General features: G+C 44.7%; 1 protein-coding gene across 1 annotated transcript in view; it reads right to left on the bottom strand.

The window, feature by feature from the left end:
- Window positions 1-27,836, bottom strand: part of LOC117520966 (solute carrier family 22 member 13-like) — a 217,624-nt gene that overhangs the window by 119,771 nt on the left and 70,017 nt on the right. The window lies entirely within an intron of this gene.

Below are 27,836 nucleotides of genomic sequence, written 5' to 3'. Positions count from 1 at the left end.
ACAAACGCTATGTGAGGTGTTTCTATGGTGTTCTGGTAGTCCCTCAGGGGCTGTCCTGATCCAGACCAATAACTTGCCGGCTGTAACACCTGTTTTGTATTTTAAACCCTTAAAAGGATTACATTTCCAACTGTTATGCCCGTCTTCTTTTTCTTTAACTAAATACGAAAATTTACCTGTTTCCCACCGAACCTTCCTTGGGACCACAGTCAGAGTCAACCTAGGAAACAGTTCTTCACCTGGATCGGTTGGCAGTGTTATTAAATGATTTAATGGTATGCTAAGTTCTTCATTAGGATCAGCACAAAGCAGCTCCAGCCACGGGGTTAAACCCTGATGCCACAGACGTCTTATCAGCAGCTCCCAATTAATTAGAGGGAATTGTTCTTTCTTTTGCTTCAGATGATTACCTTAGTAATCTGCCATAATTTCTGATTGATCACTTGTTCGTCCTGCCAATGTTCTGCTCCTACCCTGTCAAAATAGGTCCTTTCCCGCCAAAAATGTGTCCTGATTCCCTGGGTTTCGATGTCTCCGTCAGTCAAGTAATGTTCTGGGAGTATTATTTCATCATCACTTAAGTCTCCCATCAATGACTGTCCCAAGCATTGATCAGTCTGTCAGCTTTTTCACTATAATCTAAGCTTTAACTCTTTTGATTTATAACCAATTTTATTTCTTTACTCCTCTTACAACCCTAACACTTCCTAATGTCTTTGCTCCGACTTTCTATTTCCTTCTAATTTTTTAACTTTCTGCTTCTTGTCTTTTTCTGCTATGTTTGTTTATTAGTTTTCTTTCTTTGAAATAATATCTACCTTCTCTGTATTTACATAGCAGTCTCTTCTCCTGTCTTTTTCTTCACTGTCTCTGTTTCACACTTTCCTCTCTGCCTGTCATGCACCTCCCAAGTCCTTCTGTTGGGTCTAAACACCTCCTCCTCGTACCTACTCTTCACATTAATCTTGTATGTCAGCCAGCCTGCAAGCCCTCACAGCTTTGCCTGCAACTCCCCGATTACTCTCCGCTCTCCCACACACCAATCTTCAAAAGCTTTATACAAAAAATTATTAAAAACAACTTTCTAATATCTCTATCTAGACTTCTGCCACTTTTCACTCCGCGGCTTTAAACAACCTTTTTAATCACTTAACACCAATGGTTCTGTTTAAATATGTATCTCTTCTTCACGTTAGACAGCTTCTCCGGCGCTGCCAGCAACTCATATATTATTTATTTATTTTTTTAACAAGCTACTCTTTGAGCGTACAATATTTCATTTACTTCTACGCCTTACCGCGCCTCGCGTGCGTATCCTGTGCTTAATATATTATTTTCACCAGCTCCTCTCCGAGCATACAATATTTCATTTATTTCTACGCCTTACCGCGCCTCGCGTGCGTATCCTGTGCCTTTCTGCACTTTCTTCTATTTTTTTCCTTCACTTACTGAGCTCCTCGTGAGCTTAATGTGCCTTTGCACTGAAAATACTCTCTTTTTTTTCTTATAAAAAACTCATATTACTGTGTATTACTTATTCTTCTCCACGCCCCACAAGCGTGTATTTGGTGCCTTACTGCACTATTTTCTGCTTCATTAATTCTCATGTATTCTGCACTAACTCTTCATTTTTTTTAATTTTTTTTATAGTTTTTCTCTTTTCTTAAAAAATGACGTCCTTTATTGAGCTCTTTTACTTACTGTCAGCTGTGCTACTTTGCACTTTCTCTTTAAATCTCTTTATCACGTACGGTATTTCTACTGGCCCCCTCAGGCGCTTATCTTGTGCTTCCTCTGCACGTATTCTCTGTTAAACTCTTTTTCTCACTTATTTCACTTCAGTCTCTTTTAAACTCTTTAAATAACCTTGTATTACCTTGTATCTATTTGTCAGTATACTCCCCTAAATTAACCCCTACAGCGCATGCTATCAGCCGGCACATTAATAACGAATTTCAACACCAATTATTCCCCAAGCATCCAGGTTAGTTCTCCACGCACTCTTTTCCGCACCAGAGTTCATGAACATTCCTGACCTTTCACTCACACAGACATTCTTTTCCCGGGAACACACACCTTCTGAGCATTTTATCTACAAGGCCTGATAATTTTCAATCTTATCTTTTTTTAGTCTTATCAATTTTCTTAGTCCAGGTTCTTTTGGGTAAGAGGCAGTTAAAAAATATCACCTGTCAACTTGGGCGGAAATCCCGACTCACTCCTCCAGATCGTGCAGAAGTTTAAAAGGTTTCTGCTTACCTTTTAGTCGTGATCACTGTTATTTATGGTCTGGAGGGATGAGCTGGACTGCCCCAGGCTGCCGGAATGCCCCTGGACCCTCCTGAAGCTGGCTCGCCAAGTTCTGTCGTGGTTCGTCTTTAGTCTTCTCAGGATGTCGTCTTTTAGATAACACAAACTAATTGCAAGTGATATGCTAGAAAAGGACACAACACTTTAGAATAATTCAGCCTTAAGCAAGATAAAATGCACAGAGTTTTTTAAGTTTATTTAAGCCTTCGACACAGAGCTTAGACAAACTGAGTCCTCTAGAGAGACTGAATATGTGACAACCGCGCTCATCTATTTATTGGAGACCCGCGGGCATCGCTCCTCCTTCGACTTTTTATTTATTTCATTCCCAAGACATGGTTTTCTATTGGAAGCGTCCTCTAGTGAACCCTAAGCAGGTGTTAGGCCATTATTTCAATGTGACAAACGCTCCCATTAAAACGTGAAGGATTTACAACTGATTTTTTAAAAGACCTTCAGCCACAGGTGCAGCTGGCCTGAGGCCCACCCCGCACGTGGCCTCAGCCACAGGTGCAGCTGGCCCGAGGCCCTGCACGTGGCCTGCGGGAAAGCACCTAAAAGGCCTTGGAAAGCCCCTGACAGACTGAATGACTAATAGAGCCCTTTTTTTTGGGTTGAACACCTGCTAGTTCAACCAGAGGACATACAGTTTGGATCAGGACACTTGATAGTTCATCATAGTTCAAATAAGGACCTAAAAATTCTTCTACACTCCTATAATTCCAAACCTCTTCATCATGTTGTTAAATGCTATAAACCTGTTCTTTTGAAAGAGGTGATGAAGGTGTGTGATTTCTTTATGTTCCCATGTGCTGACATGAAAAGTTGCTTTATTGATCTTAAAGTCTGGGTTGTGCCAAATAGGAGCATCTATACGGATTTCCGTTAGTGAGTTTGTAATTTCTAAGGTTTTCCACCAGGCAGACAGAGTGGAAGAAATCAACAGATTTTTAAAACATTTATGGCATTTAATGGAAGTAGTAATAAAGGATAAATCTGAGTTTGATGTTGTTACGTTAACTGTTCTAATTCAATCCAGGAGCTGTGGACTGGATCGGGATGAATCCATTTAATCAAGTGCTGTATCTGGTTAGCCAGATAATAATGTAGAAAATTTGGTGCTTTCAGACCCTCTTGAGATTTATTTTCTGAAGAGTAGCTAGACTATCCATCCATCTATTTTATTCCAGTTTATCCGGAGTCGGGTTGCGGGGGCAGCAGCTCAAGCAAAGCTGCCCAGACCTCCCAATCCACACACACCTCCCCCAGCTCCTCCGGGGGAACCCCAAGGCATTCCCAAGACAGCCGAGAGACGTAGTCCCTCCAGCGTGTCCTGGGTCTTCCCTGGGGCCTCCTCCCGATGGGACGTGCCTGGAACACCTCTGCAGCGAGGCGTCCAGGGGGCATCTGGAAAAGATGCCTGAGCCACCTCAACTGGCTCCTTTCGACATGGAGGAGCAACGGCCGACTCCGAGCTCCTCCTGAGTGACTGAGCTCCTCACCCTATCTCTAAGGGAGCGCCCAGCCACCCTGAGGAGGAAACTCATCTCGGCCGCTTGTACTTGCAATCTCGTTCTTTCGGTCATGATCCAAATCTCATGACCATAGGTGAGGATCGGAACGTAGATCGATCGGTAAATTGAAAGCTTTGCCCCCCTACTCAGCTCTCTCTTCACCACGACGGTCCGATACAGTGACCGCATCACTGCAGATGCTGCACCGATCCGTCTGTCGATCTCACGCTCCATCCATCCCTCACTCGTGACCCCGAGATACTTAAACTCCTCCACTTGAGGCAAGGACACTCCACCAACCTCAAGAGGGCAAAGCACCTTTTTCCGGTCGAGAACCATGGCCTCAGATTTGGAGGTGCTGATTTTCATCCCAGACGCTTCACACTTGGCTGCAAACCACCCCAGTGCATGCTGAAGGTCCTGATTTGATGAAGCCAACAGAACCACATCGTCCACAAACAGCAGAGACGAGATTCTGTGGTTCCCAAACCAGACCCCCTCTACACCCTGGCTGTGCCTAGAAATTCTGTCCATAAAGATAATGAACAGAACCGGTGACAAAGGGCAGACAACCCTGGCGGAGGCCAACGTGCACTGGAAACAGGTTTGACTTACTGGCAATGCGAACCAAGCTCCTGCTGTGGTCGTACAGGGACCGGATAGCCCTTAGCAAAGGACCCCGGACCCCGTACTCCCGGAGCACCCCCACAGGGTGCCCCGAGGGACACAGTTGAACGCCTTCTCCAGATCCACAAAGCACATGTGGACTGGTTGGGCGAACTCCCATGAACCCTCGAACACCCGATGGAGCATGTAGAGCTGGTCCAGTGTGCCACGACCAGGACGAAAACCACACTGCTCCTCCTGAATCCGAGATTCAACTATCGGTCAAATTGTCCTCTCCAGTACTCTGGAATAGACCTTACCGGGGAGGCTGAGGAGTGTGATCCCCTGTAGTTGGAACACACCTCCTGTCCCCCTTCTTAAACAGAGGGACCACCAGCCCGGTCTGCTAATCCAGACCAGGGTGGTCTGGATTGGCAGACCACCCCGTAGCTAGACTGTCTCAGTCATAACCTACATTTTGTTACGTGCTGTGCATCCGGAAGGTGTTTGCGGCGATTCTGTTCTAGATGTTTGAGAAGAAATAAACAAAGGGCTCTGATCAGCAAACAGACATAGCTAGACTAATTTTACCTTTTTATTTTTCCAGTAAAACTTTGAAGAGGCCGAATTTAAAGTCTGAAACTATTTGACTGTGGGTTTGAATGGAATCATTGAAAAAAGGTAATTAATTTGTTTGGTAATTTTTTTCATTTTGATAGTTGCTATCCATCCTAATAAGGATATGGGAGGTTGTGCCATCATTTCAAATCATTACAGATTTTGTCAGTAAGTGGGGCGAAGTTCAAATCGGTCAGCTGTCCTAATTTAGCAGAGATGTTTATGCCTAGGTACTTAATATTGCCAGTGAAAAGGTATAGTGCAGATCTTGAGGTGAAGTGTTGTGTGGGCCGCCAGAAGAGGAGGTACTGCTGGCCCACCACCAGAGGGCGCCCTGCCTGAAGTGCGGGCTTCAGGCACGAGAGGGCGCTGCCGCCATGGACACAGGGGGGTGACAGCTGTCGCTCATTACCTCTTGACAGCTGTCACCCATCTACTCAACATCATCTCACTCCATAAAGACCAGACGTCATCTCCACCTCATTGCCGAGATATCATACTTCATAGGAGGTAATACTCTCAGCCTTTTTGTGAGATTTGTAACTCTGTTATTGTGAGAATTTGCAGGAGAACCGGTCATTTGTGAGGAGGCTGTGCAAGACGGCGCTCCTTTTCAGCTGAGACCGCTGCAACATATTGAATGAGAGGTGGAGGTGGCATTCCCACCGTTGTTGTTACTGGGTGTACACACACCCACACTTGACTGTCTTTGTTCTTCGCAGTACCAGATCCGACAGTCGGGGACGGTGATCACCTGGGAATTCGGGACTTGGCGGCTCCAGTATTCACCAGGTTCTGGGGCGGCGGAAATCGTGTGGTTCCGGCTTTCTCAGGACAGACGTCTTCTATCCTCGAGCCTGCCCACACGTCACCTCTGTGTATTGACTGTTATGATATTCTGTGATGTCTGTATGTTCGTTGTGCACATTCACAACATTAAATTGTTACTTTTGGCTCATCTATTGACCGTTCATTTGCGCCCCCTGTTGTGGGTCCATGTCACTACACTTTCCCAACAGTGAAGGATTCCTTGAATCCTCGGTTAAAGGAAGTATCATTGATTTGACCTGTAATAGAGCAATCTGATCTAGTGATCAGTTTAAATACTTCTTGTAGTAATTTTGAGGGTCTTGGAGATATAGTATGATATCATCAGCATATAAATTGATTTTGTGGTCAGACATTGCAGAGTTGATACCCTTGATGTTGACGTTCTGACATTTGCAGCCGCAAGTGGTTTGATAAATATTGCGAATAATAGTGGTGAGCTTCCACTAAAAACGCGTATGGACAAACACAATCTGGATATGCTGTTGTCACAAATTCAGAAGTATTGGATTCTGCTTCATTGCCATCCTCATTTTCAGCACAAGCAGCTGAATTAGTTGCTTTAACTGCAGCTTGCTATCTGTTTAAAGGTACGGCTGTAAATTTATACAGACAGCCAGTACGCTTTTAGCACAGTGCATGTGTTGCAAAACTGTGGGAAGAGCGTGGAATGGTGACATCATCTGGAAAGCCAGTGACTCATGCCACACTCCTAACTGCACTACTGAAGGCTGTGAAATTGCCTAAACAAATTGCTATATGCAAATGTGCGGCTCACACCAAGGGCTCTGACAGTATTTCAAAAGGAAATGATTTTGCTGACAGAGCAGCAAAAGAGGCAGCAGCAGCTTCTTCTATTTTGTTGTACAGGAAACCACTCCAGATTTGCATTTAGGTCATACACTGCTTGCTGACATGCAACAGCAGGCAACTGAAAGAAAAACAGATGTGGATAAATAAAGGACTACGTAGCAAATGATTTGTACGTATGCCCAAAAGAAACCCATATTGCCAAAAAATATGTTTAAATGGGCAGCTATTATGAGCCATGGCGTGACGCATGTCTCATCAGGGGTATGATATCGCAATTGCAATCTATTTTTTGTCTTTATGGGTTCGATGCATATGCAAAACAGCATTGTAGAGCATGCATGACATGTGCAAAACACAATTCACAAGGCAATTTGAGACCCCAAAGAGGCAAATTTCCAACACCACAATATCCCTTTCAAGTGATTCACATGGATTATATACAGCTGAGTAAACATGAAGGGAAGGAATTTTGTTTAGTCGTAATTGATGCCTTCTCAAAATGGGTAGAATTGTTCCCTACAAAACATGCAGATGCACTTACAGTGGCTAAGGCATTGTGCAAAGACATCATTCCACGATTTGGAATACCAGAAACAGTTTATTCATAATGGAGCGCATTTGTTAATACAATAGTGCAATACGTAGGAGAAGCGCTACAGGTCAATCTCAAAAATCATTGTGCTTATCATCCACACAGTGCCGGATTAGTGGAAAGGACAAAGGGCACAATAAAATAAGATTAAGGAAATGTATAGAAGAGACAAACGAACCTGGATTGAATGTTGGACCTAGTAAAATTGTATATGAGAATAACACCAACACCATCAGGGTTAACACCATTTGAGATACTTTATGGACGACCATATCGTCTACCAATTTTGACATGGATACTAAAACAGCAAATGAGGAACAAACATTAGCAAATTTTATGAAAAGACATTAACACAGAAAGAGATAACTTAAACACATTTACTGCCGAATAATTTTGATCTTCCACGGACGGCCTTCCAGTAGTCTAGCCAGGAGACTGGGTGTTCATCAGAGTGATTAAGAGGAAGAACTGGTCCAGTCCTCGTTGGGAAGGTCTATACCAAGTGCTGTAACACACCAACTGCAGTAAAGATAGCGGAGAGATCAACGTGGATACATCACTGTAATACAGCGTGTGTTGGCGGCCTCCACAGTGTAAGGGGAAGTCTGGCTACAAAGGGAGTCTATTTAATTAGCAATAGATTGTCTCAATGCCAGTGAAGCAGGGAGATCCTTGCACTATTAGGTGAGGTGGTTAACAACACTGTATCCTAGCAATCATGACTGAACTACAGCAGACCCCGGAGCGGCGTGCTCAGCGCCGCCGCTGCCGGACTGTTGTAGGGCAGCCGGTTGCGTTGTGATCTTAGTGTGTTTCGTGCTCCTCGGATTCCTGGCCTGGTGGTTGACCCAAGAATTGCAGCTCACTGTGGACCGAGCCAGAGAACAACGCAAGCAACGTCAGAAGAGGTTTATTCATAATGTGAACGAGACGATGGACACCCTCATATATACCATACTAATATGTGGTACAGATATGTTCATTTATTGGCTATGGAATTACGTTACTAATTGTTATGTTTGTTCGCAAATACCTATATCCTCAACACACCCAGCTCTGACGGCTAAACCGTACCCTGCTAGGGTGACAGAATGTCTTATCATACGGATGCATAATCAAACTGTATGTCGGGGGCAGTTCTAACACCACTTGCCTCAGTGCAACCACTTATATGATAGGGATTTCAACAGAGGACGTACAAGCGTGCCCAAGTGCTGCTCCATTGACTAGACTGAAGGGAAACGCAAAAATATCATCACGTTAAATTGTCATCACAACGGCCATTCCCAAATTGCTTTTACGGGACAGGGAATAAAACTGTAGGTAAAATTAAGAAACGTCTGTGTACCCAAACGTATGTTTATCAAATAATTTAAGCCTAGCCAAAACATAAATGTGGATGGTACTTATCTTCATCACATTGGACGGGGATGTAATTATACAGGCTCCTGTCCATGGGGAACGGATGAATCATGTGCTTATGTTAGTAAGTTTTTGCTACCACCTGTAAATGGTACTCCGGTGTATGATGACATCTATTGGCTTTGTGGTTCCAGACTGTACATGAGTCTCCCACCAAATTGGGGTGGTGTGTGTGCACCTACCCAGGTGACTGACCATACATATGTGGTAGGACCTCCACAGAGAAGAATGGCAGCACCAGACGGAGGAGATTGATATACCCAGATGTGTTACCACATGATCACATGTGGGGCTCGGATGTACTAAAGGACCAAAAATTGTGGTCTGTAGGAGATAAAATAGCATTCATTGTTCCCCTGGATAGGAGTGGGAAAAAATTCATTAATGATTGAAACTCTGAATTATCGATTGGGTCTGTTCATGAATGTAACTAAAAAAAGTAGCAGCTTAAAACACTGAAATAGATGCTTTACGTACCATGGTGATGCAAATCGCATGGTTTTAGACTTGCTTACTGGTTCACAGGGAGGAGTTTGTGTTCTGCTGAACACATGCTGTACTTTCATCCCAGACTCCATTCATTCAGTGGATATGCAGGACGCATTGGAAGAGCTGAATAAACTTCGTGATGCAATGCATAAAGACACCCTAGCCGTGAACCGGTGGAATCCCTGGTCCTGGTTGACTTCAGGACCATGTTGGCAGTTACTATTGAAAATGGTGACACCAGTTATTATAGTCCTAATTCTGATTGGACTTTGCATGTGTTGTGTGATCCCTTATATCAAAACAATGGTTGGCAAATGGTGTCAAATACATTTGTACAGTGTAATCTGGCCTTCCAACAAACTATGCCAAAATCAAGCATTGAAACAGTCAGACCTTAGTGGAGAAAACTATAATGACTGTACTGAGAATTATGATGATATTGAAAAGCTCACAACTCCAGTTCAAGCTTGAACTGTTGACGTGATGAGTTCACACACTCTTAGCCTATGAAGCTTTAGCTGAAAAAGTAATAAGACAAGTGGTGTAGTCGAATAATACAGAAAAACGGTTCATTTATACCAGTCAGCCGAAGTGATGTATGGTGGTGGTGTGTGATAACAGAATCTTGACAGACTGCCACGAAATGTGTCAGGTTATTGTGCATTAATATCATTATTGTTACCAGTTAAAGCCATACCCATGACCACTGAAGACGTTACGACATATGCAGCCTCTCTTATTCCTGAGGATTGGCAGAAAGGCATAGCCAGACATAGAGTAAAAAGAGATTGGAAAGGAGTAGGAAATCCAACATATATTGACGCAATAGGAGTCCCCAGAGGAGTGCCTGACGAGTATAAACTGGTTGATCAAATAGCAGCTGGATTCGAATCTTCCATCTGTTGGGTGTTCAATTAATAAACGTGGACAGAATAAACTAAGTTAATAAAAACTAACTAAGCTGGGTGATGCCTACTATATGTTAACAGGCGATAAACAGGTGGGAAATGTTAAGGATTTTATATATATATATAATATAGTTATCACTGTTAAACATTTGTACCTTCGTCTTCTTTCTTATGAAAACGGTGTTGTGCTGTTTGCACTAACCCTGAGAATGTATGTGTTATTCAACCTTGTTTTAGCATGCTGGGGTCAATCTGAACTGGGAATGAAGAGCTGGATGTACTTATTATTATTATTATACAACTTGTTTTGTAGCCGCTAACGACTGGGAGTGAAGCATGACGGGGTCAGTCATGAACTGGGAGTAATAGACCTGAAGGTTGTTTTGACTGTTGTGACGTGATGCTTAGTGTGAAGACCAGGACACTCCAGGCAGATGCACAACAGCTGATAACTGCAACAGACGAAGAGTGTGGACCTCCGACGATAAGAGTAAAAGAAAGAAACTGTTTGTCCTTACAGCTGCGCTTATTGACGTATGTGTTTATGTTACGGGAAGAAACTTGTCTCGCGTTGTCCCCCCCCCCTTAGGACAAGTTTTATGATGTAATGAGGGCATCTCTAATAAAAAGAGCGGGAGCACAGGCCAGACTTTAGTGTAGCCTTGGTGTACAGCCTGGCCGCACTCCGCGCGTGATTAATTTGACTTTCTGTCTCACTGGTGTTTCTTGACTCTGTTTGTCTTATCAAAGGTTTTAAGAATGTTTGGAGGAGAAAATACCCAACACAACCACACATGAACAAACAGTGACAGCAACAGTCTGTTGTCTAATTGGTGAGCATCCATACCCTAATCTAGGACACCAAGGTGGCCCCCGAAGGCGGGAGCGAGTGGTGGCAAGGATGGGGGGCAAAGGAGCCACCGCAACTGAATCCAAAACACAGACTGGGACCACTGAGCCATATGAGGACGGGGCCCGGCCCCCAGACAAGAGGCGAGGCCCAACTCCTGGGGCCAGGAAGCACGAGGCCCCCACGACACCCAAGCCCCCCCAGCGCAGCCAAGAGGACCGGCCCCCACCCCGGGACCCACCCCAAATACCAAAGCCTAAGACCAGGAGACCACCCGAATGAGAGCGGGGCACCATCCCACAGGGACCATGGCTCCAACCCCCCAGCATCCATCGCCCTCCACCCTTGCTGTGTGTGACCCCCTAAGTCAGCAAAGATAAAGTGTTGCATTAAAAGCAGGGCAGGAGACGGCAGGTGGCAGACTGCCGTGGGAGGCCGCGGCACAACGCTGCACCACAGCCTGCCCTGCAGACCCACTACCGTCTAATGACCCCAACTCTAAATTAGTGAAGGTGTTTACTAACTGTGTAGAAATAAAGTGTGTGCATTAAAATTGCAGGGGAGGAGTGGTGGATGGAGATCACAGTGGAAGGCTGCCGCGCACAGCTGCGCCACAGACTACCCTGCAGACCCATCCTCAACACCCGACTGCAAAACTCTATGAATCCTATAATGTGCTAATTACAACCCAATATGATGTGCGTGCAGGTACTAACCTGGTGAAGTGCATTAAAAGGGTGTGACATGTGAGGCCCAACCCCAAGCAGCTGGCAGAAGAAGCGACGCGGCACAGGGAGCGGCCCGCATACACCGGCCCAGGCACCGGAACCCCAACCCACCAACAGCAGAGCAGACAGACTCAACTGAAAAGGAACAATGGCCGCCCAATTATTCCCCTCCCCGCCACCACCAACCCCACCGCCAGTAGGACCAGAAGCCCCACGGCGCGGCACTGGGGCCACCACCGGTGGGCTGGCCAGCCGCCCAGCCCCCTCCAGGCGAAGAGGCGCGCCCACGCATTGCAAGGGAGGAGCCGAAGGGAGCGCGGGACAGCCACGGAAGCCCGCGGAGCCAACAGGCAGCACCGGAAAGCAGACCCCCAAGGTCCCTCCCCCAACCCCAATTCCCCCAGCAAGTCCAGGACCCCACATCCGGACACCCGGGCCGCACAGCCCCATCACACCCGAAGGGCCAACCACTCTAAAAGACACAATCTCTCTCCTCCACCAATTCAATCATGAGAAGAAAAAAAACACACACAGTATCAGTCTCTGACAACAAGAGTACCCCAAAGAACTGCAAACTGGATCTGCAGCACAAGAGAGAGAAAAGTCAGTAGGTTAACAATAATAGGAACAAATCATAATCTAATATTAATACAGTACAGGCGCAAGAGTGGCATTCCCTATTAGTCAAAAAGAAAAGAAAAGATTTTTTTTTTTATTAGACCTCCAAATTCAAATTTAATGAATTGATAAATAAGGACCATGTTTCACTAAATTGTGGTAATTGGTATTTTAATGAAGAGGCTATTTTTTCCATTGATACATATTCGATAATGAGGTTTGACCAATGGTTAATATTGATTGATTGTTTATTTTTCCAATTCAGCAAAATTATTTTTTTTGGCAATAGTCAGTGCTACAAGTATAGTTTTAGATTGTTTAGTTTGCAGTTCAATAATTGTAGTGTCTCCAAGTAAACATAAATTAGGAGATAAGGAAATTCTATATCCTAAGATAGAGGACAATTTTCAGTGACTTTTGACCAGAAACACTGGACAGTTGAGCAAAGCCAAAGGGCATGAAAATAGATATCAGTGGTGTTTAGCTCACACTGGGAGCAAACAGCAGAATCCGAGAAGCCCATTTTATACGTCTTATATTGTATAATTTTATTTTGTAGAATTTTGTATTGGATGAATATGATTCATATCCAAATCATATCCAATCATCATCCAATCATCCAATTTATCTAATAGATTACAATTTGTTCTTGTAAATGGGGAGTCTTCTTCACGGACTAAGGTTAATTATGGAGTTCCACAAGGTTCTGTGCTAGGACCGATTTTATTCATTTTATACATGCTTCCCTTAGGCAGTATTATTAGAAAGCGTTGCTTAAATTTTCATTGTTACGCAGGTGATACCCAGCTTTATCTATCCATGAAGCCAGAGGACACATACCAATTAGTTAAACTGCAGGAATGTCTTTCAGACATAAAGACATGGATGACTTCTAATTTCCTGCTTTTAAATTCAGATAAAACTGAAGTTATTGTACTTGGCCCCACAAATCTTAGAAACATGGTGTCTAAGCAGAGCCTTACTCTGGATGGCATTACCCTGACCTCCAGTAATACTGTGAGAAATCTTGGAGTCATTTTTGATCAGGATATGTCCTTCAATGCGCATATTAAGCAAATATGTAGGACTGCTTTTTTGCATTTGCGCAATATCTCTAAAATTAGAAAGGTCTTGTCTCAGAGTGATGCTGAAAAGCTAATTCATGCATTTATTTCCTCTAGGCTGGTCTATTGTAATTCATTATTATCAGGTTGTCCTAAAAGTTCACTGAAAAGGCTTCAGTTAATTCAAAATGCTGCAGCTAGAGTACTGACGGGACTAGAAGGAGAGAGCATATTTCACCAATATTGGCTTCTCTTCATTGGCTCCCTGTTAATTCCAGAATAGAATTTAAAATTCTTCTTCTTATAAGGTTTTGAATAATCAGGTCCCATCTTATCTTAGGGACCTCATAGTACCATATCACCCCAATAGAGCGCTTTGCTCTCAGACTGCAGGCTTACTTGTAGTTTCTAGGGTTTGTAAGAGTAGAATGGGAGGCAGAGCCTTCAGCTTTCAGGCTCCTCTCCTGTGGAACCAGCTCCCAATTCGGATTAGGGAGACAGACACCCTCTCTACTTTTAAGATTAAGCTTAAAACTTTCCTTTTTGCTAAAGCTTATAGTTAGGGTTGGATCAGGTGACCCTGAACCATCCCTTAGTTATGCTGCTATAGACGTAGACTGGGGGGTTCCCATGATGCACTGAGTGTTTCTTTTTATTCACCTTTTTTGCTCTGTATGCACCACTCTGCATTTAATCATTAGTGATTGATCTCTGCTCTCTTCCACAGCATGTCTTTTCCTGATTCTCTCCCCTCAGCCCCAGCCAGTCCCAGCAGAAGACTGCCCCTCCCTGAGCCTGGTTCTGCTGGAGGTTTCTTCCTGTTAAAATGGAGTTTTTCCCTTTCCACTGTCGCCAAGTACTTGCTCATAGGGGTTGTTTTGACCGTTGGGGTTTTTCTGTAATTATTGTATGGCTTTTGCCTTACAATATAAAGCGCCTTGGGGCAACTGTTTGTTGTGATTTGGTGCTATATAAATAAAATTGATTTGATTTGATTTGATGAGATGTAAGTTGGTATTTTTTGTCACTGAAAATGTGTTTTTAGAAATCTGTGTCCAGTGGTCGGGGTCAGAGGTGGGGAGGAAGCCCCGCATTTTAAGCTGGGTAAATGTAAAGCAGTGTCCACGCATGATATTAACTTATATGCCTTAGACAAGGTTTTCTTTATTGGGAGGAGGTTCTTGATGTCTGTCACTAATGTGGGTGGTTGTGGTGGGCACTGATGCTTCTGAATTTTTGACATCACAGCATACTTTACTTGATGGTAATGAATAAAATTTCCTCCTGTTGTGGTTCGTCTTTAGTCTTCTCAGGATGTCGTCTTTTAGAACACAAACTAATTGCAAGTGATATAGAAAAGGACACAACACTTTAGAATAATTCAGCCTTAAGCAAGATAAAATGCACAGAATTTTTTAAGTTATTTAAGCCTTCGACACAGAGCTTAGACAAACTGAGTCCTCTAGAGAGACTGAATATGTGACAACCGCGCTCATCTATTTATTGGAGACCCGCGGGCATCGCTCCTCCTTCGACTTTTTATTTATTTCATTCCAAGACATGGTTTTCTATTGGAAGTGTCCTCTAGTGAACCCTAAGCAGGTGTTAGGCCATTATTTCAATGTGACAAACGCTCCCATTAAAATGTGAAGGATTTACAACTGATTTTTTTAAAAGACCTTCAGCCACAGGTGCAGCTGGCCTGAGGCCCCCCCGCACGTGGCCTCAGCCACAGGTGCAGCTGGCCCGAGGCCCTTGCACGTGGCCTGCGGGAAAGCACCTAAAAGGCCTTGGAAAGCCCCTGACAGACTGAATGACTAATAGAGCCCTTTTTTGGGGGTTGAACACCTGCTAGTTCAACCAGAGGACATACAGTTTGGATCAGGACACTTGATAGTTCATCATAGTTCAAATAAGGACCTAAAAATGCTTCTACAGGCCCTCCTCTGGGACTCGAAAGAGTCCCATTACATCAACTATACTCTTGGGTTGTTTACTGACAAGACATCCTCATTTGTGCATTGCAATAAAAAAGAAAGAAAAACACATCACTCGACTTACTGATAACTCTGGTGCGGATATGAATATCAGTGATACTTCACACGGTAAATATATTGAAGTGCAGGTGAACCTACATACTAAGGCACAAGGTGAGCAATTAGCTGGATTATATCAACGCAAGGTGACATTCAAACATTGCGTTTTGGTGTAATTCAAGGCACTTAAAATGGCCACATAAAACAAGTTACAGCAACCTCTTAATCATGGCAAAGTAAAGGCTTTACATTGACATTAGTGCAACCAATCATCTTCTGGCATCTATTGTCTCACTCAACCAGAGGCTCCAACCCATTATACTTGGTTCTACATATTATTTTGTTAAAGAGTCACACATTTATTACTTAAATGCATCAAATAACCCCTACGTTACCACTATTTAGTCAACCAATCAAGAAACTATTCTAAGGTTAGCGCAGCTATGTCTAGTTAAATGATAAACACAATAAATGGTTTCCCTTCATGTCCGTCCTTAAGTCATTTGCCTTAGTCAATCATATAATGGTTTTCATTATAGGCCATTTCTCAACATTCTCCACTTTGTTTTTCTTCTTTTTCAGCTTGTTTTCTAATGCCCTTTTTGGCCAGACGCCAAATTTAGGCGATGCATGTCTCTTGAGGCATGCTATAATTTAAGAAAAAGGGGTCCCTATGGTGCATCTTTACTACTAAATCTCCAAACACGCCGTGTAAGGGTCCCCTTTTTATAACTTTGCAATGTGATATCTATGTGTACGCATTTAGCTTTATCTGTGTTACGCAGATGATGGTAAGGACAGACATTTACCCAACCTTCGTTACTAACATATCCTTCTTTGTTTTTATTTACACTCAGATTTCTGAAACCAGTCCGCAATTCAAACTCAAGAACCAAGATCATAGTCCATGTTCAGTGCCATTACGTCAGTCCGCGCTCCTCAGCATTTACTCAGCGTCTGAAGTTTTGGGAGAAGTTGGGGAATATGGGGAGGTTGGCCTTTCAGGGGTAGTGGGGAAGGATCAGGAATTCTGGCTTTCAGACAGTCGTGCAGTTCTCTGATGGATCTTTCCAGCTCCTTGTGTGCTGGCCAGGTTGTACAGGGCCCCCAGAGAATTCTTGCCCACATTCAGGGTGGTGGTGGCCAGCCCTAGCTGTTCCCTCTCCATATGCTCCATCATGCTGGCTAGCATGTCCATACTAGACTGAAGACCACACAGTTAAGTATGGAGGCCCTCCTGAGCACAAGAGATGTTGGCATTGTCACGGTGTATCCTTCAACAGGTATGCAGCTGTCTGACTCAGTTGTGGCATGATTTCCTCAAATAGCCCATGGGGAATGTGATTTGTGAGGGGCAGGAGCTGCTCCAAGGTTTTGGAACAGACTCTTGTGGAAGACGAAGCTCTCGAACCAAGATTGCCATGTCCAGTGGGGTGACCATGACCAGATTAAGGTTGTGCAGTCCAGGGGACAGGAAGTACAAGGGGGAAGGCATTTCGTGTGTGGGAGGGAGTATTGTTGATGCCGCACAGGCAAGTGGTTGGGACACTCTGGGCATTTAGCAGCCTGTACAAAGCTCCCCTCTGTCCTGGTGGGTGAGCTCGACTAAGGTCCACCCCTGCTGATCCTCCTCCAGAGGTACTGGGCTGATCGGAATATCTCTCCTGCCTTGGGGGTGGAAAGCTGGGGACAGGTCCTAGCAGTGAATTGGGTCTAGGATGCACTCGGGCGGTTGCTGCATATGGCCGACCTTGGCTGCCCTCCCCTGGAGGGTATCGTTGCCACTGGCACATGTGACTGTCTCCATGGCATCTGCGGGAAGGGGTGTGTCCTGAGTCCAAAGGGTCCTTCAGGTGATGGTGGAGTCCTTGGGCCGACTCTTGCTGCAGGCAGATTCTGTGAAGCCGTCATCGCCAGGTGCTGGAACGATGAAGATCCTTCTGTTGCCAACTGGTTTAGCTGCTGGATGATGGCGGCTGTGGCGACAATCATGGCTCGACCATCCCTCCGTATATCCTCTTCTCCAAACAGTTCTGAGAGTCCAATCAGACTTGATAGAGGCAGATCAGGCATAGGTCCCTGATCAGGGGCGTATGGTCTCTCAGCCCTACTCCTGTGTCCTAGTGAATATACATAAGTTCATTATTACAGCTCCATGTCATTCTTTCAGATATTGTCTATCCTATCCCTCATTTTTTGTGGGTGGCATGTGTGTGAATGTAAATGTGCGTGCAGTCTTCTTCCTCGTCTACAATATCACCAAGCACGGTCCATCCCAGTCCTCCCTATCTGGGGTGTACGCACAATATTAGGGAGCTGGGGCTGTCGGGGAGGATAATTGTATTCATCCATTTTTCCATATATTCTGGTTCTCTGTCTGTTTCGTTTGTGCTTTCTTCAGGGCTCGGATGGCTAACAGTGGGAGCTGTCCTACTGTGGATGAAATCAATTATTGACCAGAAATTTTATCAAGGGAATACCACAACATATTACCAGCAAGACCGCCACCCCTGTTAGTGCCAAGACTACACCTATCTGGTATAACCAGTCTTCCATGATATCCACCCTCTCCTTAGAGCCCCAAACAGTGAAAACAGTGGGCCAATATTCATTCCATTCCCTACAATGTATCCAGAATCGTCAGTTTCATTTCTCCCTCCTATGGAGTTACTCAACAGTTCCTGTTGCATCTCTTCAAGTGTGATTAAGAGCTCTGTCAAATTTCCGTCTTCCCCTGTACGCATGGGAATAGCTGTGCAACATTCGGTGGCTTTGATCATAATACAAACTCCTTGTTCATCAGCCATCATCATCTCGATAGCTAATCTATTTTGCATTGTCATTAGCGAGGTGGTGTGCAGTTGTTCGGTTAAGGCTCCTACTGCTGCCAATGTCCAGTTCAGGTATCTTTGCTGATTATACCACAAGTAATTAATCCACTGCACCTCCTGGAACCTAGAACGGATTTTTGGAGGTAACCCCGAACAGAGCCAATGCCCATCCCCATTTATCCGCGTCTTCATCTGCTTTAACTCTGCTACTGTCTATGGCTTCTAATGTCGGGGTATCCCTTCTGGTATCCCGTTTCTTACTGTGATGTTGTAGTCTGTTTTAAACGTCATTATTCCTCTTTTCTTACGAAGTTTCTGTGGCATGGGTTGTATTGAATTTGGCATTTCAATTACTGTTATAGCTCCTGTGAGCATCACAGGAGCACAAAGGCCTTTCCAATTAGGGGACAGCGATGACAGGAGTTTCCTTCTTTGTCCGCATATCCAAAAGATGTCAGCTAAGGGTACCGTTCCCTTAGCTAAATTTGGAGTAGATACCCATGAAGCATGGGTGAGATTCAGTCCAATTACAGACCCCCCTGTGGCCGGTACTATTTGTTCACACTGTATGCCTGCTGCTGGCAGGGTGTGACAGACGGTAATGTTCCATGCTGTTTTGGCCGGTTTGTATTCTTGCTGCTTTTGCATACACTGTATGTGGTGTTTTGACTGGGTCGTCCCTACCTGCCAATCGCTTATGTATTGTGCTACTAAGCCTTTAGCTATACAGAATGGGTGTATCATCCCTTTCTCTATTTAATCATAGGTGGAACGGTTCCTTCTGTACTTAGAGGCACTGGACAAAGTTTACTGTCGGCAGCATATTTTTCATCACCTACTGCCATTTTCATAACACATTGTGTATAGCATTCTGCTTGGTCTGAGTTATGTTGGGGCTCCTATAACAGTGTTGATATCAGGTAGGGGTTTAGCCTGAGGTATCACACCTTTCCGGTGACAGGCTATGCAAGGCTTTTCACTGATCTGCCTAGCCGAAAATTTCAACCATTGGTAAAATAAATTGGTCTTCAACCCTTGTGTGCGGGCTAGGTCTGTACTGGGATCCCATCTCCCTAAGTGACTGCTTGTTTCTAGGCTTCTAATTGTCCTCTTTTTCCTTGGTTTGATTTTTACCCATTTGGTGGCTTCATGTACTGTAACAGTTACGTCTTGCTTGGTTTCCCTGCATCCTCTTTTATCACAAATTACCTCTATGTTGAGTGTTCCCTCCTCTTCACATTTGATGCTAATGGCTTCGCCTAATATGTAATCCCCCAGCTTTCCCTGTATTCCTATGTTCTTGTAGGCTTTGATTTATGTATACCAAATTATATGTTTTTTCCTGTGTTTAGAATGCCTTGTTTAGCTGCTATGCGGCCATGGCCACGGCACAGTCCGTTGTATGTTTTGGATGTCTATTTTCTCCCATACTGACCACCAGTAGTATTGTCAATCCCTTGAATAATTCCTTAATCATTGTTCTGGTGACTGTTGAGATGTGCTACTAGATGTGCTACTGGTGAGCCGTCACTAGATGAGCTGTCACTAGGGATGTGTGGTGTATCTGTGCTTTGTCTGGGTTGTACTTCCTGTGGTTCTTCTGTCGGTAAATCTACTAAGTTGCTGTCCGAGTCTGATGTCTCCTGTGGCCTGTCTATCTGTCGGTCTGTATTTCTGTCTGTCTGTTGGCCTGCGTCTGAGTTGTTTCTGAGTCTGCATCTGAGTCTGTCGCTGCTCTATCTGGCAGGGATCCACTACTCTCTGAAGCTGTGCGTCGTCTTGTTCAATCAGTCTCTGTGAGCGCCTTGGCCGGTGTTCGCCTGGCTGCAGGGAGGCGTGGCCTTCCCTCGGTGCTTCTTCTGGCTGCAGGGAGGCGTGGCCGTCCCTCGGTGCTGCTGTAGGGTCTCTGGCTTCTCTTGCTTCCCCCCTTGGCCCGGCGGCTCTGCCAAGACGAGCTTGCCGAGGCCGCAGGGGCGCTGGGCCACAACCCTACAGCAGTGGTTTAAATGAAACCAAGTGTCCTTACCCATCTACTTTGACTGCTGTACGTGAGGCAAGAATAACTTTAAAGGACTTTCTCGGTGGGGTCTGTCCCACTTCTTTTTGAACACTTTGACGTAAACCAGATCACCAGGCTGGATGCTCTGATTTTCAAGTGGAATCTCTGCTTCTCTGTCTTCTGTAGCACCTTTGACCTGCAAAAAGATAGTTTTGTGTATTTGGGTTAACTGTCTCAGATAATTATGCCATTCGTCTTGTAGCTGCTCCAGCGATGGTCCTTCGTAGGGTCCTCTCAGGTATGGAATAGGCATCGGCCGACCTGTAAGAGCTTCAAATGGTGTCAAATGGGTTAGTCGGTTAGTTTGTGAGCGCATTGACAATAAAGCAAGCGGCAACGCATCCAGCCAGGTTAGTTTGCCATTGCTGTCTGCTATGATTTTTGCTAGTTTGTTCTTTAAAATGCCATTAGCCCGTTCCACCGCCCCATTTGATTGAGGGTGATAAACACACCCAAACTTCTGTTTGATACCCAATTGTTTGAATGTTTCTTGTGTAACCTTGGCTACAAAAGCCCTACTGTTGTCAGATGAGATAGTATCTGGAATGCCAAATCTTGGAAAGACGTCTCGGCACAGAAATTTGGCTACCGTTTTATGGTCTTGATTTGCAGAGGCTACTGCCTCAATCCATCGGCTGAATCTGCATATCACTACCAAAACATATCTCATTCGTTTAACTCGGTTTTCAGCTCCCATGTCTATGAAATCCATCATAAGATGTCTGAATGGCCCATCAGGGACCGGAATGTGGGCTAAAGGGGCTGTGAATGATTTCCGGACATTGTACTGTGCACATACCTCACACTCATTCAACAAACGGTCCACTGTAGCTGCCATATATGGTGACCACCAGACAGCTTTTAGTTTGTTCATAATTTGGACTCGCAAACAATGATCGGGTCCGTGGGCCCAAATGATTGCATGTCGTAATAAATTGGTGGGTAACACAAAATGTCCATGACTACTGCGCCACAGCTTGTCCGCTGGCCCCTGACTGCGTGTCTCAATAGCGCCTCGTTTAACCCACATTCGTTTTTCTTCTCCACTGGCCCTACTTTGAGCCACTATCAGTGCGTCAAGTGAAACCAGTGGGGCACAATCTTGGATGGTTAACAGGGGAAACATATTTTCTCCTTGTGCTCCTTTGCGAGCTGCGTCATCTGCTAAGTTGTTACCTTGAGCTATGATGTTATTATTCTTTTGATGACCTGCACATTTAATGATGGCTACCTCAGACGGTAATTGGAGAGCTTGTAACAGTTGGGAAATCGCTTCTCCATGAGTGACAGGGGTGCCATCTGCTCTCAGGAATCCCCTTTGTTTCCAAATGTTTGCATGTACATGACATACGCCATAAGTGTAGGCTGAGTCTGTGTAGATATTAACACGCTGATCTTTAGCTATCTGGCAAGCCATAGTTAAGGCTTTGATTTCTGCCAGTTGGGCTGAACAAGGCTGATCAATTCCTTGGGACTCAGTAATTCAAAGGTCTCGCCATCCGTGTTTAGTTTAACTATCCCATACCTGCATGCAATCCCGCAGCATCCCGAAAGCATGAGCCGTCCACGAACAGGGTTAGATCTGCATCTATGGCGTGATATACAAATGTTCTCTGGCTCTCAAAATTTCTCTGTCTCTGCCACACAGTTATGTGGAGTACCATCTAACGGTGTGGTCAATTTGGTGGCGGGATTCACCGTGTGACAACGTGTATTGTTATTTCTGGAGCGGACAACACAACTTCATATCCAGTGCGTCTAGCTTGTTGTTAAGACAAAACGTTGACTGGTTAGCAGGGCATGTAACTGATGCAACGTGTACAACGTTACTGCATGTCCCATGATTATGGATGATGCTTTTTGAAATGCAAAGGCAGCTGCTGCTAGACCCTGATAGCATGGTGGCATCCTGTTTCAATGTTGTCAAGCTTTGTACTATAATAGGCCAATGGTTGTTTCCTTCATTTGTTTCCTGCATTAGTACAGCACAAGCATAACCAGCTTTTTCAGTAACATACAAATGGAAAGGTTTCCCATAATCTGGGTTACCTAACGCGGGAGCAGATTGCATGTCTGTTTTTTAGGGCCTCAAAAGCTCCCGTTGCCTCATCTGTCCAGACGAGGAGAGCTGCATTGCTTGTTTGCCCCACTGCTCTAATCATGGCACGCAAAGGTGCAGTTTTTATAGCATAATCACAAATCCACGGCCGACTGTACCCTGCCATCCCAAGGAATGAAAGCATCTGTCCCACTGTTTGGGGTTTGGGAGCCTTGATTATAGCCTCCACTTGGCTTGGGGCTATACATCGCGTGGTCCCACACAACTGTCTTCCCAAGTATTCTACTTGTTGTTTGCAGAACTGCAATTTGTCCTTACTTACTTTATGACCTCCATCTGCCAATGCATGCAATACAATTAATGAATCTTTTTCACACTGTTCTTGAGTTTCTGATGCAATAAGGAGATCATCCATATATTGCACCAATGTACTGGGTATGTCAAGGTGTTGTAAATCTTCAGCCAGGACTTTGTTAAAGATGGCTGGGGACAGGTTCAGTCCCTGAGGTAGCCGTGTATACGTTAGCTGTTGTCCCAGAAATGTGAATGCAAACAAATGTTGTGAGTCTGGGTGCACAGGCACACTGAAATAGGCTGAACACAGATCGATTACTGTGTACCATTTTGCTCCAGCAGGGATGCTTGATAGTATAGTATGCGGATCAGGTACTATAGGTGCATCCATTTCTATTATTGCATTGATAGGACGCAGATCATGTACCAGCCGATACTCTTTGGCATTGTTTTTAGGGATAGGATAGATAGGTGTATTGCATGGGCTTGCAGTTTTTATTAAAACTCCAGCTGCCATCAGTCCCTTAATTACTGGTTTTATGCCTTCAATAGCCTGAGGTTTTAATGGATACTGCCTTTGGTGAGGCAGTTTTGCTCCCGGTTTTACTTTTATTTTTACTGGTAAGGCTGTTTTTACTAGTCCTACATCCGTTTTGCTTTTGGACCACACCACTGGTGGTATTTGCTCTAACAATTTCTCTTGTTGGGCCGATAACACCATCTGTCCCTCTGGTCTAGGATTGAGCTCCACTTTTTGAGCTATAGCCTCATCATTTACTTTTAAATTAATTCGTATAAACTGCTGGTCTTTTGACAGATGCACTTGTGGACTTTCCATGTTTTGCCATTCTTCAACTTCTGAGGCTGTCTTTACCATTGGACCTAGGTCATGGGATTCGTACTTTTCTGAGACTAAAAGGGTCACATGAGGCGTGGCATTCGGCACTTGATACCATTGTTGTTCAGCTGAAGTTAGCTTGACAGAAGCTGCGGCCCCTTGGGGGCCTAAATAAATTTCTGTGGTGGTTATGTGAAACAGCCGTTGATTCATCAATGCATCCCAGCAGCATGCATAGTCAGTCTGTTCTTGTTTGGCATCGAACATCAGGGTAACATGTAAAGGTAAACTAGGTGTATATACTGCTGCATAGTGTTGTTCTACCCAGGGCTTCCATTTTTCCCATTCCAGTTGGAGATTTGAATTTTCTGGTTGTAACTTCAGCCAGTATACCATGGGTTGCACAGGTCGGACCTTGTTTTCCATGTCCATAAGCACCATAATGTTGGTGAGTGCTTCGTCAGGAAAGTGTATTTGCAGTCCTTGATGGGTACACACTATCTGGGTTTGTAGCTTACATAAAATGTCTCTTCCCAGCAAATTCACAGGTGTATTTTGTGAGTATAACAGGGGTGCTTCAATTGTTTTTCCTGCAATCGTTACAGGAAGTGGGCGTGTAAAAGGTATTATTTGAGTCTTCCCAGAGAAGCCGATGGTCTTAATTACAGACCCAGAGAGGGGGAGATGAGCGCCCATTTTCCCTATGCAAGAGTATGTTGCCCCTGTATCCACCATGAAAGGGAAATCTCTGTTTGTATATTAACGGTGACGGTTGGCTCTTCCTTAGGTATCATCGAAATAGCCAATGCCACCGTTTCCCCCTCTGTCTTCTCTAGGCCCCCCTATTGCCAATAGGCAGAGGGTCCAACCCAAGGTCGGGGCTGGACAATTTCTCATTCGATGTCCAGGTTGTCCACAGCTCCAACACTCATTAGAGGGTTGATCCCCTATTGGGGGTGTTGATCCCATAGGCGGTCCCGCTTGACTGTTCCTGGGAGCTGAGTTCTGGAATCTGCTTCCAAATGAAGGTTGGCGAGATCCTCTTCGCCACCCTCCTCTTTGACCTTGAAAGTTCCGTGACTCTCCTCTCCACCCATGACTGTAGGTGGGTCCATTTCCGGGTGTGCCAGTGCTATGGTAGTGATAGTGATGCTCCACTGGTGCTGAGACTTCTCCTGTAGGAGTGCTTCCTGCTGCTCCTTGGGGGCTCTGTGTGGCTGTGTTGCCGTAAGGCCTGTGCTTGCCGGCTCAGAAGGAACAGGGGTCATCATTGGTGCCTGGGTCTTTGTTTTTTCTTTCTTGACTTTGGTTAGCTCTCCCAACTGCATCTGCACCAATTTTTTCGTCAGGGATTTTGCTGCATCTTCTTCTTTTGTTTTTCTTTCTTGTAGATTTCAAGATGGTGACAAATATGCTCAGAGTATAAAGCCCAATTCATTTTCGATAGTCCCACGACTCCATCTAGGGCTTTCTGAACCTCATCTGGTAGAGCCTTTTTTACAGTTATTTTAAACAGGATTTCAGTTGCTGGAGAATGGTTCATGCATTTCCTGTTTCCTCCACCCCTCTCTTCTGGAATCGGTGCAGGAACTTCTTGGGGCACTCTTCAGGTGTCCACTCCTCATCATCCAATTTAGAGGGATCCAAGACCTCAGGGTACTTTCTTCTCAGTCCTTCCCACATGGAGTTTCTATAGCGATTAAAGGGGACTTCATCATGTTGATTTGTGCCATCATCTGTGTTAGTCCAACCTTTCCTGCTAATTCTTCAGTGTCATGTTTCCCATTACATGCATTAGCAAGGCTTTTATGTCACCTAAAGACAAGGTTACCCCTGCAGTGCCTTCTTCTAAGGCAGTTATCCATCTCCCAGCTCCTTGGGTGATGTCTGGCAGCCTGTTGGCCAGCCCACCATGTCTGTCCAGCTCCATGGGGTATACACATGATGACCATTTCTAACCACCAATGGGCATATGAGGTCTTCATCCTCCTCTTCTTCTGTGGGGGCTCCATACTGTCTTCCAGATCGAGTGCGACTGACTGGTTCCAGGCAGTCTATCCAGTTGGTTATATCCTGTTCTAAAGCCGCTATGTCTTTGGCTACACATTGTTGTCTTTGCCTGAGTCGGGCCTCTTTTGCACTCTCAATGACGATCTCACCAGAAATTTTTCGGGTGGGTGGCTCTATAATGTGATTCCCTTGATTGGGCGTCGATTGTTGTAATATTCTTCTTTCCTCGGCATCCCTATGTCTTTGTATTCTTTCCTTCGCTAGCCGAAGCTGCTCAGCTAGTTCTTCATTATCTCTTCTGGCCAGATCCAGTGTGTCACAGAAGCTCTTGTGCCACTCTTCGGAGCCTCTATAGCCTGTGAAGGTCCAGTCGGCTGACTTATGGTGGGAGGGGACGGTTTTCAGTGGACCTCGATGTGCAGGTGGGGCCTTCAGGTCTTTCTCCTCTATCTTCGTCTACCTCAGTGTTACTGTTATATGTGGCTCCCCCTACTGGTCCGTGATGGGAAACCACTTACTTCTGGACTTGGAGACCCTGTATGATCCATTTGACAGGCCGAGGACCTGTCTCCTTGTGGCTCTCGAGCTTTTAGTGTCAGTGTGAATTTGCCCTCCACATCCATGCCTTGGTCCTCTTCACGAGTTCCTAATACAAATTGTCCAGCTGTCTTTCCCATATCATGACGTTTATATGGGGGTGGCTCTGCTTCCCAGCTCGGTGCACTGGCTTTAGTCTCTTTGGATCTTTCCTCTGTCATTTTTTCTCTTTTCTGCTGTAGCCTCTGTGCTTCCTGCTTGAACAAGGCCAAAACTTCTTTTTCTTCAGTGCGTTTTTTGTTGTTATTTACGTTCTTCTGCTGATCTTTCATTTCTTTTTTCTGTATTTCTACCGCAACTGCTTCACACATCACCGGATCAAATGATCCCTCCAAAGGCCATTGCCTGCCCCCATGTGACCTTTTGTGCCACTTTTTCATACATTGGTTGGCCTTAATGCGTTTTCCTGGATATTTTCTTAGTACTAAGTCTAGCAGGGGGACTTATCCCGACCTTGACCTTGAGAGTTACCCATGTAACCCTGACAAACGCTATGTGAGGTGTTTCTATGGTGTTCTGGTAGTCCCTCAGGGGCTGTCCTGATCCAGACCAATAACTTGCCGGCTGTAACACCTGTTTTGTATTTTAAACCCTTAAAAGGATTACATTCCAACTGTTATGCCCGTCTTCTTTTTCTTTAACTAAATACGAAAATTTACCTGTTTCCCGCCGAACCTTCCTTGGGACCACAGTCAGAGTCAACCTAGGAAACAGTTCTTCACCTGGATCGGTTGGCAGTGTTATTAAATGATTTAATGGTATGCTAAGTTCTTCATTAGGATCAGCACAAAGCAGCTCCAGCCACGGGGTTAAACCTGATGCCACAGACGTCTTATCAGCAGCTCCCAATTAATTAGAGGGAATTGTTCTTTCTTTTGCTTCAGATGATTACCTTAGTAATCTGCCATAATTTCTGATTGATCACTTGTTCGTCCTGCCAATGTTCTGCTCCTACCCTGTCAAATAGGTCCTTTCCCGCCAAAAATGTGTCCTGATTCCCTGGGTTTCGATGTCTCCGTCAGTCAAGTAATGTTCTGGGAGTATTATTTCATCATCACTTAAGTCTCCCATCAATGACTGTCCCAAGCATTGATCAGTCTGTCAGCTTTTTCACTATAATCTAAGCTTTAACTCTTTTGATTTATAACCAATTTTATTTCTTTACTCCTCTTACAACCCTAACACTTCCTAATGTCTTTGCTCCCGACTTTCTATTTTCCTTCTAATTTTTTAACTTTCTGCTTCTTGTCTTTTTCTGCTATGTTTGTTTATTAGTTTTCTTTCTTTGAAATAATATCTACCTTCTCTGTATTTACATAGCAGTCTCTTCTCCTGTCTTTTTCTTCACTGTCTCTGTTTCACACTTTCCTCTCTGCCTGTCATGCACCTCCCAAGTCCTTCTGTTGGGTCTAAACACCTCCTCCTCGTACCTACTCTTCACATTAATCTTGTATGTCAGCCAGCCTGCAAGCCCTCACAGCTTTGCCTGCAACTCCCCGATTACTCTCCGCTCTCCCACACACCAATCTTCAAAAGCTTTATACACAAAATTATTAAAAACAACTTTCTATATATCTCTATCTAGACTTCTGCCACTTTTCACTCCGCGGCTTTAAACAACCTTTTTAATCACTTAACACCAATGTGTTCTGTTTAAATATGTATCTCTTCTTCACGTTAGACAGCTTCTCCGGCGCTGCCAAGCAACTCATATATTATTTATTTATTTTTCTTAACAAGCTACTCTTTGAG

This window comes from Thalassophryne amazonica, chromosome 1 (assembly GCF_902500255.1).
Source record: "Thalassophryne amazonica chromosome 1, fThaAma1.1, whole genome shotgun sequence".
Lineage (NCBI taxonomy): Eukaryota > Metazoa > Chordata > Actinopteri > Batrachoidiformes > Batrachoididae > Thalassophryne > Thalassophryne amazonica.
The sequence above is the reverse complement of the archived record's forward strand: the minus strand, read 5'-3'. Positions and strand labels throughout refer to the sequence as shown.